This window comes from Arachis stenosperma, chromosome 3 (genome assembly GCF_014773155.1).
Source record: "Arachis stenosperma cultivar V10309 chromosome 3, arast.V10309.gnm1.PFL2, whole genome shotgun sequence".
NCBI lineage: Eukaryota > Viridiplantae > Streptophyta > Magnoliopsida > Fabales > Fabaceae > Arachis > Arachis stenosperma.
Genome location: NC_080379.1, coordinates 153,034,383 through 153,037,437, shown reverse-complemented (window position 1 = coordinate 153,037,437; position 3,055 = coordinate 153,034,383). Strand labels below are relative to the sequence as shown.

The 3,055-nt window shown below is 37.5% G+C and overlaps 1 non-coding gene across 1 annotated transcript; it reads right to left on the bottom strand.

Annotated features, from left to right (window-relative positions):
• Nucleotides 1–2,558: 2,558 nt before the first annotated feature.
• On the bottom strand, nt 2,559–2,666 carry LOC130971932 (small nucleolar RNA R71). The gene has a single exon (XR_009083133.1). It is a non-coding gene; the product is annotated as a small nucleolar RNA R71 (small nucleolar RNA).
• Nucleotides 2,667–3,055: the final 389 nt, after the last annotated feature.

Sequence of the window (3,055 nt, the reverse complement as noted above, 5' to 3'; positions counted from 1 at the left end):
TCTTCGTGGTATAAGCTAGAATTGATGGCGGCATTCAAGAGAATCCGGAAGGTCTAAACCTTGTCTGTGGTATTCTGAGTAGGATTCAATGATTGAATGACTGTGACGAGCTTTAAACTCGCGATTGTGGGGCGTTAGTGACAGACGCAAAAGAATCACTGGATTCTATTCCGACATGATCGAGAACCGACAGCTGGATAGCCGTGCCGTGACAGGGTGCGTTGAATATTTCCACTGAGAGGATGGGAGGTAGCCACTGACAACGGTGAAACCCTTGCATACAGCTTGCCATGGAAAGGAGTAAGAAGGATTAGATGAAGATAGTAGGAAAGCAGAGAGACGGAAGGGACAAAGCATCTTCATACGCTTATCTGAAGTTCTCACCAATGAAATACATAAGTATCTCTATCTTTATCTTTATGTTTTATTCATATATCATCCATAACCATTTGAGTCTGCCTGACTGAGATTTACAAGGTGACCATAGCTTGCTTCATACCAACAATCTCCGTGGGATCGACCCTTACTCGCGTAAGGTTTATTACTTGGACGACCCAGTGCACTTGCTGGTTAGTTGTGCGAAGTTGTGTTTATGCCATGGTATTGAGCACCAAGTCTTTGGGGCCATTACTAGGGATTATTTGAGTTGTGAAAAGTAGTGATCACAATTTCGTGCACCAAGTTTTTGGCGCCGTTGCCGGGGATTGTTTCGAGTATGGACAACTGACGGTTCATCTTGTTGCTTAGATTAGGTATTTTTCAGAATTCTTAAGAATGAATTCTAGTGTTTCAAGGTGATGATCTTATCATCACCAAAGCTGATTGATTCTCATCAATTTAGCTCTTGAATACAATGTCCTGCTGAAGCTTGGCTATCCATGTCTAATTCCTTTAGACTGAAGCTTTAGACTAACATTGCATGATTCCTAGAATTCTCATTAAGAATTTTGATACCTTTATTTTCTTTTCCACTTAATTTTCGAAAAAACCAAAAAAAAAATTTTACAAAATCATAAAAACCAAAAATATGTTATGTTTCTTATTGAGACACTAGTCTCATTTTAAGTTTGGTGTCTTGCATGCATTGTTTATTTGATCTTGGTTCTATTTTCAAGTCAATAATACATGGAACTGAAGATTCAGTACATGCAGCAGAGGTATTATACAGAAAAAGCTGGGCGTTCAAAACGCCCAGTGAAGAAGGAAAAACTGGCGTTTAAATGCCAGCCAAGATACCTGGCTGGGCGTTTAACGCCCAAAAGGGTAGTGCTTTGGGCGTTAAACACCAGAATGTGCACCATTCTGGGCGTTTAACGCCAGGATGGCACAAGAGGGAAGATTCTGTTTTTAATGCAAATTTTTTTCAAGTTTTCAAAGTTTTTCAAAATCAAATCCTTTTCAAATCAAATCTTTTCAATCAAATCTTTTTCAAAATCAATTTCTTTCCATTTTCAAAAATACTTGCTATCAATTAATGATTTGATTCAACATTTCAAGTATGTTGCCTTTTCTGTTGAGAAAGGTTTAATGTTTGAATCATATCTTTTATTGTTAGCCAAGTCATTAATTTTTAAAATCAAATCTTTTTAATTTGTTTTTCAAATCATATCTTTTCAATCATATCTTTTTAAAACCATAACTTTTCAATCATATCTTTTTAATCACACCTTTTTCAAAATAGTTTTCAATCATATCTTTTTAATTTCTAATTTCAAAATATTTTTTTTTTCAAAAATCACTTGATTTCTTTTCCACTCTTGGTTTTCGAAAATCAATTAGTGTTTTTCAAAATGTTTTTAAAATCTTTTACTTAATTTTCGAAAATTTCTTCCCCTCTTCTCACATCCTTCTATTTATGGAGTAACACTCCTCCTCAATGCACAATTCGAACTCTATCTCACTAAGTTCAAATTCTTCTACCTCTTCCTTCTATTTTTCTGTTCCTCTGACACCTCAAGGAATCTCTATACTGTGACATAGAGGATTCCACATTTTCTTGTTCTCTTCTCTTTCATATGAGCAGGAGCAAAGACAAAAGCATTCTTGTTGAAGCTGACCCTAAACCTGAAAGGACCTTGAAGTGAAAGCTAAGAGAAGCTAAAGCACAATTCTCTGTAAAGGACCTAACAGAAATCTTCAAAGAAGAAGAACCCATGGCAGCCGAAAATAACAACAATGCCAACAATGCAAGGAAGGTGCTGGGTGACTTTATTGCACCTACTCCCGGCTTCTATGGGAGAAGTATCTCTATCCCTGCCATTGGAGCAAACAACTTTGAGCTTAAGCCTCAATTAGTTTCTCTAATGCAACAGAATTACAAGTTCCATGGACTTCCATTGGAAGATCCTCATCAGTTCTTAGCTGAATTCTTGCAAATCTGTGACACTGTCAAGACTAATGGGGTTGACCCTGAGGTCTACAGACTTATGCTATTCCCTTTTGCTGTAAGAGACAGAGCTAGAATATGGTTGGACTTACAACCTAAAGACAGTCTGAACTCTTGGGAAAAGCTAGTCAATGCCTTCTTGGCAAAGTTCTTTCCACCTCAAAAATTGAGTAAGCTTAGAGTGGAAGTCCAAACCTTCAGACAGAAGGAAGGAGAATCCCTCTATGAAGCTTGGGAAAGATACAAACAATTGATCAGAAAGTGTCCCTCTGATATGCTTTCTGAATGGAGCATCATAGGTATTTTCTATGATGGTCTATCTGAACTGTCCAAGATGTCTTTGGATAGCTCTGCTGGAGGATCTCTTCATCTGAAGAAGACGCCTACAGAAGCTAAAGAGCTAATTGAAATGGTTGCAAATAACCAATTCATGTACACTTCTGAAAGGAATCCTATGAACAATGGGACAAATCAGAAGAAAGGAGTTCTTGAGATTGATACTCTGAATGCCATACTGGCTCAGAACAAAATATTGACCCAACAAGTCAATTTGATTTCTCAAAGTCTGTCTGGAATGCAAAATGCACCAGGCAGTACTAAGGATGCTTCATCTGAAGAAGAAGCTTATGATCCTGAGAACCCTTCAATGGAAGAGGTGAATTACATGGG